Raw genomic sequence first — 13857 nt, forward strand, 5'->3', positions numbered from 1 at the left:
CTTGGTAGATGACAGGCAAATCTGCCTGTGTGAAGGGGTATGCTGGGCTAGCTAACTCATTTTCTTTCTTTCTTTTTTTTTTTTTTTTCAAGACATAGGTCTTAAAAAAAAATCAAGCTGGATTTGACCTGAATGTCTCTGTCATGGGACTAGATTTATGTATTGGAATGTTTTGTGCTGTCTTATAAGGTTAGAAGGCAACCAGTAGTTTCACACAGCTGTATCTATAAACAACTACAATAACTAGCATGACAAGGTATCCCTAAGGGTGCCATAGTGGCCTCATATCCTCATGGTAACTAACAGCTGTTTAATTGGACTTAAGGCCAGTTCAACAGAATGGAAATAAGTCTGGTACTAGAAACCTAAACAACTTCCTGGAAACTGTGACATCATAGATCTTAGAGGAGAACCTATCACCTCTACTCAATAATCCACCAGAATTTTAACTGAATGCTAAATATATCTACACATGTATATGCTCACAGATAAGTGTTAGATAAGCTCTCACCCTCATCAAAGAATCTCACCAAACCCCACAATTGGTCCAAATACAATAATATTTTGTCTGATACTGGGACCCATTGGATACATCTTCTACACAACTAGTAGAGAACAATACAGAAAGGAGCAGAAACAGGCTGAGACAGAGGACCAAAAAGTCTACTGGGAGTTTGTGTCTTCTAAAAATAACAAAGAATTTTTATCTATGATGCTCTAACTCTATGGATGTCTAAACAATATCAATAGACATTCTAATATCATGTACCTATCCCAAAACAAAGAAATACAGGCAAGTAAGGATGGAGGGAGAGAAAGTATTAACTTTCCAAGGGATAAACTGAAAAATTTGTAATCCAATTCCAGTGGTTATCTCTGAAATCATAGAGATCAAAGCAACACTAAACAAACTCAGCAGGTTGCATTTATACATTTATGCACTTATGTAGTGATAAGAAAAAGAATGAGAATTTGTGAATGAGTGAGGATGGGGTAGATGGATGGATGGAGGAAATGAAAGGGAGTCTCTTAGGAGTCCCACAAGAGGACCAAGCTGCATAACTGGAAAATATATGCAAAGTGCCTGGGTCAGTCCCATGTAACTCTCAGGTTGTCAGTTCAGGCTCTGAGTCCCTATGAGCTCAAGTTAGTTGATTCTCTAGATTTTCTGGTGGTGTCCTTGGTACCTTTGGCTCCCATAATTCTTCCTCCCCTGAATTTGAAGACTTGGGGAAAAGCCCACAAGACATCAACTCTGTACAAAGAGTTGGGAGTCTGGGAGAAGGAGAGGTGCTCTTCCACATCTATTGGTTCCTCATGCTATATGGTCAGCCATGAAAACATGCATGCAGGTAACATTGTAGAGAACTGATACATTAGGGGATATATATGTTTATACATATACATGTACAATAGCAAGTAATGAATAAAGAGGCCTTCAACGTGACTAGGTCAGGGTATATGGGAGTGTTTATGGGGAAATGTTAACATTTTAAAATGTGGAATGTGTTTTGTATTGAGATATTGACTAATATATGATATGGATGATAAACAAGAAATAACATTATAGTTGAATAGTGATATATTTGTGTCCAAATGACAAGGAGTTAATTGTTCTAGCTGTTGGATTTTGTTTGTCATCTTGACACAGTGAATGAGTCCTGGGCTGTTGGTCCTAGATGTAATAAGAGGTCAGGCTGAGAGCACCATGATGACCACTCCAGCAATCAGTGTTCCTCCACCACCTCTGTTTAGTTACAGAATAGAGGTTCTTGCCTGGAGTTGTTGCCCATGATTTTCTTTGATGATAGACTGTAAGAAGGAACAGTGAGCTACCATAGACCCTTTCCTCCCCAATTGTATTTGGTCACGGTGCTTTATAACAGCAATAGAAATCCTAAGACACTGCCTATATTAATTTGGGGATGGTTGAAGAAAGAATTTGGAACTTTTGGCTGGAAAAACTATTGAGTACTTAGAGCTTAATGAGCTATTGTGGGAACTTTGGAAGATAATGATGAGATAGTGGAGATGATGCAGGCCTGAATGTGAAGGTTCAGAATGAAGTAAAGGTCTGCCAGCCATCAGTGTGCTATTATGTATTAAGCATCTATGGTTCTGGTCAGCTTGGGCTGAAGAAATGGTTGCCATTAACAAGAACCTAGAACCATTGGAGCAAACCATCGTTTTGCTGGGACAGGTGATGCTCCTCAGCTGAACCTGAGTAATTGTGGATTAAGAAGAAACCAGCATCATTGAGGTGAAATCTTCTGAGACATGTTTTTCTCAGTGCCAACACACAATAAGCTATGGTCAAGAGGAGGAGAAGTCTATACATCTTGTGGTGGCAGCTGAGTTTGATAATGTGTAAGAATCACCTAGGTATTGCTGGTTTTTAAAGATGTGAAAGGGCCCTGTAGAACAGCTGAAGCATGACACTGTAGGTAGTACCAACCCTATTAATCAGTGACATTGTGTGATGTGGTTGTGTAGGAGGAAATTTCTCTCGGATAAAGCATTAATTCTTTGGACATGTTCTGTATATTTATCCATCTGTCTAAAATACCAACACAAAAGTTACCTTGAGCAACTTTCCTGCCAACATTGCATGAACCTTATTTAGGGTGATTGTTTCTAATTCCTTCTATTTAACTGCTAATGTCATGATTTCATTTTTCTTAATAGATGAATACTATTTGATTGTGTAAGGGAGCCATAGTTTTATTGCTTATGGGTGATATACATGTAGGCTGCTTTGAATATGTGATGTGGATGAGTAAACATCTATAGTGAGATGTAAAGACCATTGAGTACATGTCCAACATTGGTAGAGCTGGATATTGAGGCATACATATTTCCATCTTTTTGAGGAACCTCCCCATTGAATTTCATAGTGACTCTTTCAGATTGCACTCCCAACAACAATAATCATCCTTTCTGTCATTTGTTTTGTTACTCTTGGGCATTCTGTTAAATAGAATCTGAAAATACTTTGAGTTTGCATATGCCTCAGCCCCAAAAGGGATGTCAAGTATCAAATCCTCCACTCCAGACTCATCAATCTATGGGGAAGAGGATGGAGAAGTAGTTATTTGTGTATTCCAATAACAAAATAAACAATGCTCCTATGATAGTTTTCTAAATTTTCTTGTCATGAATATGAGAGTAATTTCATGAAACAATCCTGCAAGTATTGATTTTCATTATAAACATTTCTATTTAAAATATAGTGACTCTTGACCAATTGACCTGAGGTTGGGGTGAGAGGGAGGGAAACTGGCATGTCTCAAGATGAAGGACTATACCTCATAAACTGACACTGCCATTACTCTTCTCTTTCCTAGGACATCCCCTCTGCAATCTACCTCTAGGGTTGAGGTATGCTGGAAGAACGACCAAAGGGAATGATCTGGAGACATAGAGCACTCTCACTGTCCCTCCAGAATTGAAGAATGAAAAGAAGACAGGATCACTGGTTCTGTTTACACTCACCCTAATCCAGAGAGGTGAGAGGGAGGGAGAAAGGCAGACTCAAGAGGAGTCTCTGAGACCTTGACCCACATTCTTTCCTTCTGGCCCTTCATGGTTCTAATAGTTTTGTTGTTGTTGTTTATTTGTTTTTCTTGTAACCACCAAAGTAAGCCTTTGGTATGGTACAGCTCTCAGCTATACAGGCCAGGAGAAGGGAACTCATAGCTACAGGGCCTTGCTCTTTTCTTGGACAGAGATGGAGTGCCCTGTTGGGAGAGGACATTGTACCTCCCTGGGGTATTGTCCTAGAGCCTATAAGATGCTTCAGAGGAGTTGTGTAAGTCCATGATGATCCTGTGGGTAATAAGTGGGTGTGAGAAAGTAGAAAGACTATGCCTCCCTGGGGTTAACTCATCCCCAGTACAGGTTTGTGGGAGAAGCCAGGGTTTCCTGGTAAGCAATCTGGTGACCATCTTCCAAAGGGATTCTGGGAATTTATGATAAGAGCAGAGCTGACTTCATGGAACAGCCGGCAGCCTGTGGAGAACTGAGGCATAAGCTAGCCTATTCAGCATGGTCTTCTCATTTTAAATACTGGTTTTACACTACGAAATGAAATGGATAGACATTCCTTAGGTTAGGAAATAGTAAAAAAGGAACTATCTGTCTCCTTTGGGAAGGAAACATTTTGACACAGGGCCAATGGATACTGCAGGCTGGTCTGAAACTCATAGTTATCTTCCTGCCTCAGCTTACAAAATACTGAGATCAAAGATGTGGTCCACCATAATGGACATTTATGATGTTTATTTGCATTGTTTAAAGACAGGGTCTTGCTAGGTAGACAAAGCTGTCCTAAAATTCAAAATCCTTTTGACTCCATATCCAAAGTTCTGGAATTATAAGTGTACACCAGGGTGCCCAGCTGAGTTCTGACCTCTTTTGTAAACCTCTGATTGATTTTCAAAGCCCTCAGCTTTGAGCTGGGAAGATAGTTCTAATGGTAAAAGCACTTGCTGCCAAACTTGTTGACCTCAGATTCCCTGAGTTCAGGTTTCAGGAAGGAGAGATACAACTCTAGCATGTTGTCCTCTTTTTTACACACATGTGCTGCTTTACCCCCATGTACACGCACTCATGCATGCGCACGCACGCACACATGTGCACACACACACACCCACACACATTAAATGTTTTATTTACTTGTATTTGTTTTGTGATCATCTAAAGGTGTTATACTTATAATGCTAGCTTTTAGAAAACTGATTCAGAAAAAAAATCACAAATTTGAGGCATACCTGGGTAACAGAGATATTCTGTTTCAAAATAGCATATTCTGCTATGATGTTATTCATTGCCAGCTGCTAATCTGGTGTGAGGTCAGTGGGTGGTTCAGTTTTGATTCCTTCTTGTAGGACCTTAGTCTGAGTTCATGCTGACTATATTGAACAAAACAAAATACTTGTATGTTATATGTCTGAAAATATTCTTCCCTAAAATAAAGTATTAAAAAAAAACCAATAAGCATACAGAACACCAAACAGAGAGGATCAGGAAAGAAATCCTCTATGATACATAATAATCAAAAGATTAAATGTACAGAGAAAATACTAAAAGCTGCAAAGGAAAAGACCAAATCACATATAAAGGCTAATCCATTAGACTAACATTTGAATTTTCAGTAAATATTGTAAATACAGAGGATGTGGGAAGATGTTTGGAACCTGTCAAAAATATCAGATGCTATCCTAGAACTTTACCCAAGAAAATAGCCACAAACAACATAAAATAATCTTGGGGTGATGCTAACCAAACAAATGAAAGACCTATTGTTGGAAACTGGCATTCTGCTGACCCTGCTCCCTAATGATGGGCAAGACACACATGGCCAACGTCCCTATTCCCTAACCTGCCATACCTAACTCCTAACTCCTCACCTTTTTAATAAATTAAAGGTGAGAATGTAAGGATTCAGGCATTATGCTGGCCTGCCCTTGTCACCTGGCAGAATGCACTCAGGCAGTACTTTGTTCAGCCCAGGGTCATGAGTACTAGTCTGCAGGCAGGTGTAAAGGACCCCTTTAAAAGTCAGACCCCTGCCTACTTATGCTCTCTTTTTGCGCTCTCTGTCTCTCTCTCTCTCTCTCTCTCTCTCTCTCTCTCTCTCTCTCTCTCCTCTCCTCTCCTCTCCTCTCCTCTCCTCTCTCTCTTGCTTTTGGTTGGCCACCAGCTATCCCCCTTTTCTTCTCTCCCCCCTTCCCCCCTCTCTCTTCTGTTCCTGGTGCCTCTTCTCCCTCACTCCCCTTTCTAAATAAACTCATTTAAGCTCTGTCTACCTGGCGTGTTGTTCCCTCCACCTCACCTACTATGGAACCTGCTATGCTCTCCCACATGGTCCCTTACCTTGGGACCCCACTCACTTGGGACCCTCACTCAGAACCACCCCTCCTCCCTTCTCCAGCTTTTATTTTTATAAATGTAATGAAAGAACAACACCTATATAGCAAGAGCTTTGTGTTTTTAAAGAAAGAAATTAAATAAGATACCAGAAAATGGTAGGACCAATATAGTAAAAATTGCAATCTTGCCTAAAGCAATCTACAGATTCAATACAATCCCCATCAAAGTCCCAGCACAATTCTTAACAGACCTTGAAAGGACAATATTCAACTTTATATGGAAAAACAAAAGACCCAGGATAGCCAAAACAACCCTGTACAATAAAGAAACTTCTGGAGGCATCACCATCCATGACTTCATGCTCTACTATAGAGCTATAGTCCTGAAAACAGCTTGACACTGGCACAAAAATAGACAGGTAGACCAATGGAATCAAATTGAAAATCCAGATATTAACTCACACACCTGATTTTTGACAAAGTAGCTAAAATTACAAAATGGAAAGAGGAAAGCATCTTCAACAAATGGTACTGGCATAACTGGATGCTGGTGTGTAGAAGACTGCAGATAGAGCCATGTCTGTCTTCATGCACAAAACAAGTCCAAATGGATCAAAGACCTCAACATAAATTCAGCCACACTGAACCTCTTAGAAGAGAAACTGAGATGATTTGGTACAGGAAACTGCTTCTTGAACATAACACCAGTAGTACAGACATTGAGATCAAAAATTAATACATGGGACATCCTGAAACTGAGACCCTTCTGTAAGGCAAAGAACTCAGTCAACAAGATAAAACAGCAGCCCACAAACCACCAGATAAACACCAACAACAAGATAAAACACCAACCTCACATCTGACAGAAGGCTGATCTCCAAAATATACAAAGAATTCAAGAAACTAGTCACCAAAAAGACAAATAATCCAATTAAAAAGTAGGGTACAGAACTGAATAGAGAATTCTCAATAGAGTAATCCAAAATGGCTGAAAGACAATTAATTAAGAAAATTCTCAACATCCTTAGCCATCAGGGAAATGCAAATCAAGGCAACTCTGAGATACCATCTTACTCCTGTCAGAATGGCTAAAATAAGAAACACCAATGACAGTGTATGCTGGAGAGGATGTGGAGAGAGGGGAATACTCCTCCACTGCTGGTGGGAGTGCAAACTCGTATAGCCATTTTGAAGATCAGTATGGCGGTTCCTCAGGAAAATGGGTATCAGTCTACCACAGGATCCAGCAATTCCACTCTTAAGCATGTACCCATATGATCCACATCCATGCAACTAAGACATCTGTTTAACTATATTCATAGCAGCATTATTTGCAATAGCAAGAACCTGGAAACAACTGAAGGTTGGATAAAGAAAATGTGGTACATTTACACAATGGAGTACTACTACTGAGCAGAAAAAAACAAAACAACAACAAAAATGGAATCTTGAAATTCACAGGCAAATGGATGGAACTAGAAGAAACCATTCTGAGTGAGGTAACCCAGTCACAAAAAGACGAACATGATATGTACTCATTCATATATGGCTTTTAGACATAGAGCAAAGGATCGCCAAGCCTACAATTTACACCGCCAGAGAAGCTAGGAAACAAGGAAGACCCTAAGAGACACATATATGGTCCTACACAGAAGGGTAAAGGGACAAGATCTCCTGAACATATTAGGAGGAGGAGGAGGCAGTGAGTAGAGAGTGGGTTAGGAGAAAGAGAAAGGGAGAAGAGAGGAGAGCATGAGGGAGCAGGAAGATTGAGTTAGGGAAGGAAAAGAGGAGATCAAGAAAAGAGTTACCATAATAGAGGAAACCATTATAGTTTTGAAGAGAAAACTGTCTAGAGACCTACAAGGATGACCCCAATTAACAATCTGAGCAATAGTGGAGAGGCTACCTTAAATGCCCTTCCATGGTAATGAGATTGATAACTAACTCATATGCCATCACAGAGCCTTCATCTAGTAGCTGATGGAAGCAGAAGCAGACACAGCTAAACTCTGAGCTGACCTCCCGGAATTCAGTTGCAGGGAGGGAAAAGTGATGAGCAAAGGGGTCAAGACCAGATTGCAGAAACCCATAGAGATAGCTGACCTAAACAAGGGGAGCTCATGGAACCCAGGCTATAGCTGGGAAACTAGCATAGGACTGGCCCAGACCCCCTAACATGGGTCTCAGTTAGAAGGCCTGGGCAGTCTCTGGGACCTCTGACAGAAGAATCAGGATGTATCCCTGGTGCACAAAAGGACTTCGGGAGCACATTCCCCATGGAGGGATACTCAGCCTAGAGACAAGGAGGAGGGCCTAGGACCTACCCCAAATGACATATTTTGATGATCCCTCCTGAAGGCATCACCCTCTCTGGGGAGTGGTTAGGAAATGGGGGAAGGGAGGTTCAGGAGACCATGGGAGGGAGAGGGAACTGGGATCAATATGTAACATAGGAAATTTAAAAAAAAAAAAAAGAGTCATTCACATGAACAGAAGAAGAGAAACATTTCTCAATAAAATCAACATTGAGCAATGCCTATCCAGCAATCCAAGTCTACAATAGGGAAACTCCAGTCTGAAGACAGGATTGATAGGTTAACAACAAATAAGGACATAAATGATAAATAATCCTATAACAGTTTATCATAGGAGGGTTAAAGGCACATGACAACAACAAAATAACAGTGATAATAAACACTACACATTAATAACACTCGGCATTACAAACAAACTTCCTTCTGCAATAAAAATACACAGACTTAAGAGTTTGGATTAGAAAACAGGATCCATCTTTCTGCTCTAAAAATACACTTCAACATCAAGGATGGACATCATATAACATAAAAGGAAGATAAATGTATTCCATGTAAATAGTCCCAAAAAGCAAGCAGGCATAATTGGTTTTATATCTGACAAAATAAACTTCACACAATAAATAAATAAGGAGGCAGAGAAGGTCACCATATACTAAATAAAGGAAAAATACAGTGAGAAGATATGACAATTCCAAACATTTATGTACTAAACACTAACACACCAAAGTTGTAATAGAAATACTATTACTGGTAGAATCACCCATTGATTCTAGCATGGTTACCAAATCTAAATTGAGAAACAGTGGAGTATATAAGGTCATAACTCAAATGGGTATAAAAGGCATCTGTAGAATGTCCCACCCAAACACTAAAGAATATACTTTTTTTTCCCAACAGCTCATGGAGCTTTCTCCAAACTAACTGTGAATAAGGAGATAAAGCAACTCTCAACAGCTATAAGAAACTTGAAAAATCGTTCTGTATTTTATCTCACCACCATGAATTAAAGCTGAATGTCAAGAACAATAAAAGCAGGGAATATACAAACTCATTGAAGCTGAACTACTCACTCCTGAATGAACAGTGAGTTAAGACAAAACCCACAAAGAAATTAAAAACATAGAGAATTCAATGAAAATGAAAACAGAGCATATCCAAAACTATACGGTACAATGAAGGTAGGACTAAGAGATAAGTTCAAAGCACTAAATGCCTAGATGAAAATACTGGAGTGAATCATATTAATAACTTGATGACACTTGTAGAAGATTATTACTCAAAAAGAACATATATGGGAATAACGTAATAAAATCCATGGATGAATTAAATCAAATGAAACACAACAACAAACACAAACAAAACAAAGACTAAATAAAATGAAAATTTGGTCCCACAGAGAAGCCAACAAGTTTGGGAAAACCATAGCCAAGTTAACCTACAAACTGAGTGATAGTATCCAGATTAATGAAATTAGAAATGAAATGGAAGGCTTTACAGCAGATCTTGAGGAAACTCAGGAATCATAAGGACATACTTTAACAATCTGCATTTCACAAAAGTGGAAAACAAATAAAATGGATGTTGTAAGGATTCAGGCATTACGCTGTGCTGGCCTGCCCCTGTCACCTGGCAGAATGCACTCAAGCAGTACTCTGGTCAGCCCAGGGTTCCATGAGTACTAATCTGCAGGGAGGTGTAAAGGACCCCTTTAAAACTCAGACCCCTGCCCACTTTCGCACTCTTTTGCTTTCTCTTTTGCTTTCTCTTCTCTCTCCTACTTTCCATTGGCCACCATCTATCCCCCTCTTTTTTTCTCCTTCTCTGTCTCTCCCCCTCTCTCCTCTTCTGTTCCTGGTGCCTCTATGTCTCTTCCCTTCTTCCTCACTCCCCTTTCTAAATAAACTCCTCATTTAAGTTCTATCTGCCTGATGTGTTATTCCCTCCCACCTGAGTCACCCTCCCCAGAAATGCAACCTGCTATACTCTCCCACGTGGTTGCTTACCTTGGGACTGCACTCACTTGGGACTCTCACCTATGACCACTCACCCCCGCCCCCTTCTCTAGTTTTTATTCCTATAACTGTAACTAAAGAACAACATATGTGATCCATTAAGTTTAAGATGAAATTAACAATTTAAACTGACCCATAATCCTTGTGAAATAGAAGCACTAATTAAAAATCTCACAACCCCAGATATCCAGAGCTAAACAGTTTCAGCACAGAATGACACCAGGCCTTAAAGAACTCATCCAGTATGCCTCACATTATTCCTCAAATGAGAGACTGAAAGACAAACTTCCTAATTCTTTTTACTAAGCCACCATAACCCTGATATCAAAGCCACATAAAGACTCAACAAAAATAAAATTGTAGATCAATATCCCTTATGAATATAAGTAAAGAAATTCTCAGTACAATACTTGCAAACTGAATTCAACCAGTGGATTTATTGGAAGAAGTCAGCGTTGTTCTTTCCTGGCAACAGAACATTCAGAAGTCTTTGTGTTTGTATCTCTACAGCCATGTGCTCCATGTTCAACCTTTGAGCTGTCTGATTTATAATTTTCAGATTCACAGGCTCCAGCAGTTCCATTTATCTTCATGCTTGTGTGATTACCATTTGGTGACTTTCAAAGGGGTAAAAGTGGTATCTATGAGTATATCAGAATAAATTCTGTGGTGATTTTACAAAACCAATTAATTACACTTACTTGATGAAGTTGTAAGGAGGCTGGAGATGCTAACAATGCACACACACAAACACCACCTAATCGTGTTAATTATTTGAAGCCTTGAATTTACAGACTGGAAATACTTCCCTTATGAACCCATAAAATATAAGGTTGTCTTTAGTTAAGAATACCAGGATATTACCTTTGTAAATAGTATTGTCAGACCTACTAAACTAAGTATGAAACTTGAAGGGATTATGGAGAAAACCAGTTTCTTAAATCCCTTCATGTAATGGGAGTTCAAAGAAAAGACTAATGATGTGATTCTAGTGGCTCTGAGTTAATGAGGTAGAGGAGAAGTTAGCCAGACTATAGAGAATCAAGGAAAAGTCTAAGCAATCAAATTATTGAATGACATTTATTATAACAATAAAGAATGTAATATACAGCACAAAATAAAAATAAGTAAAACAATATTGGTAACTAACATAGATGAACAGAAGGAATATAATAAGCCATATAATAAGCTTTTATGAATTATGGATAAGTGGGAGGTAGAAGGAAACCCTCACATGGAACGGAATGAGTTGGAAATTGAGAAGTTCTTACTCAGTGCCAAAGTCCATACTCTAAAAGCATCACTTTGAGTTTCTCTTGGTTGATGGTGGTACAGTCAATACGGTTTAAAGGAATTCTCATTTCAGGAAAAAACCAGAAGATTCAAATAAATTCTGATAAATGCTGTAAGTGGCTTCCAAAAATAGCTGTCAGTGGAATAATATAGAAAGAAAAGGATGTAGCCCAGTGGAGTTCTGGGGATTCAAGTCTCCAGTTACTGGGGAAATCGAGGGCAGGAAGATAGCTTGGCCATCCAGATGCTGACTCAGTGATCCTCCAATTGTTGGTTCTAGAGAACACTATGACCTTCAGAAGTTGTTCTGTTGCTCACTGCTAAATGAAACATAAACAGTCATCTTGATACAAATATTGTTAATTATATATTTATATTAATTCATATAAAATGAGTTTTTCTATATATTTCCTCAAATCAATGAAACAAATATTTTCAAATAAAGAAGATCAACTGTGAACCTCAGCTTAACTCTACACAAAGAATTACTTGTGTTAACAATATACCTGATTTTGAATGTTGGAAACTGTTAATTCTGGCAAATTTTATCTCTCCCCTTGATGTCTGGGGCCATAGCTACAGAGTCTATGGAGTGGTTAACTCCCAACAAGGACCAATTAAAATAAACCAATGGTATTTTCTCTAGAGCCACTACTTATAGACAGATCCATGGCAAGTTCAATGTGGTAGGATATTCTTGAGTAGGCTAGTCTAATTCTTGGTTATCTAACATGGGATTAGGATGACAACATCTGGAAAATGCAAAAGTACTTGCTTATTATTATTATTATTATTATTATTATTATTATTATTATTGGTAGAGAAGGAAACAATTTCATGTATGTTGTGGATAGAGGGCAACATAAATTCTCTGCAAACCTGTTACAGGTGAACTGTTGGTACTTTTTAAGGAATATATGGCATACATGATTTAAAATATGATTTGTAAGTCACAATTATACCACTATTCTTACTTGTTTTGTTATTACCTCACATGGTGTGGTCAGAGTTGAAATCAAAGGAGTCCTTTGCAATGGCAAACCAAAGCAGATCTAACATATGGGAAAGTTAACTTCTAACAGAATGTTCTTTAACTGTGTCTTTGTGATGAATCCTTAGCTTCTCAGACTTATCATCCATGCCTCTTATCCTTAGGTCATCTTGTTGAAGGAAACTACCTTCTCTCTAGGAAGGAAAGGATTTGTGCTTCTCTAGAGAGATGCTGAGTGTGAAGGATGCCAAAACTTTTTTACTTTCTTTAAGACAGATGCTACAACAATGACCCATTCCTCACTCAAGTTGACTTCCTTCCCAGAATCAAGCTTTACTTTGAGGTTAGAAGGATCTGTTGACTGTTTTCCTGAAGACTTTCTCCTTATATGGTTCCTTTTCATCAATAGAGAACCTGTCCTGTGTGAGATAGACAAGCATCTATTGTTACAGATCCACAGGTTGAAGCACTAGTGTATCTCCTATTGTGAACCAGAGCAATGGCAAGCACTGCTGCAGAGTTAAAACTGGAAGGAATAAAGATTTTGAACTTTTCTTCCTTTCCCTTTGTTTCTCTCTTTTTTGCTTCCAAATCGATTTTCTCCCTATTTAATTTTTCCAAATTTGAAACATTAGGGTATTGTTGTAATCAGTTATTCCTCAGCAATGGATCATACTTCTGTTTCCCAAGCATTTGGGTGGATGGTCCCCTCTTATTTTGCCTTCTCTTCTATGAATGTCTTTCTCAAGCATGCCATTCTCAGTTACTAATGATATTTTCCCGTCCAGTGCCCCAACCATTATAATTACTTCCTGTCTGTCCTGCACTCTGAATCTTAAGAAGAAAAGCTTTATTTCATTACACTTCCTTTGACGTTTTCATTTCCTTTGTCTGTGACTTCTTAATCTTAACTATCAATGTCATAAGATGCTGTCACAGTCAGGAAACCAAGGGAATTTAAATTCCTCTTCCATGGTTTCAGTACGTAAAAATGAGTACCATATATAACCTTACTGAATATTTTCTCTAGTATCAAAATTGGGATGATTATATTCATGGTTACCAGAAAATATTGTAAAATACACAAGGTGTGGGCAGTAATTATCATGTATCTCACATGATAAACTTGTTTACATGCAACATTAATTCCTGACACAGAGTATAGTGCTAAAATGAATGACACACAATAAATATATATTCTCAAAAGCAATTGACTCATATTTAAAATATCTCATGCCCTATTAGGTGGCTTGTAAATACATTCTACTAGGATGAAAATGTTAATATATAGCACAGAACAGAACTTTAGAATGCATAATTCCATTGTAACACAAAACAAAACATTCTACATATTTTGAATTATAATATGGAAT

This window comes from Phodopus roborovskii, unplaced genomic scaffold (genome assembly GCF_943737965.1).
Source record: "Phodopus roborovskii unplaced genomic scaffold, PHOROB, whole genome shotgun sequence".
In the NCBI taxonomy this organism is placed as follows: domain Eukaryota; kingdom Metazoa; phylum Chordata; class Mammalia; order Rodentia; family Cricetidae; genus Phodopus; species Phodopus roborovskii.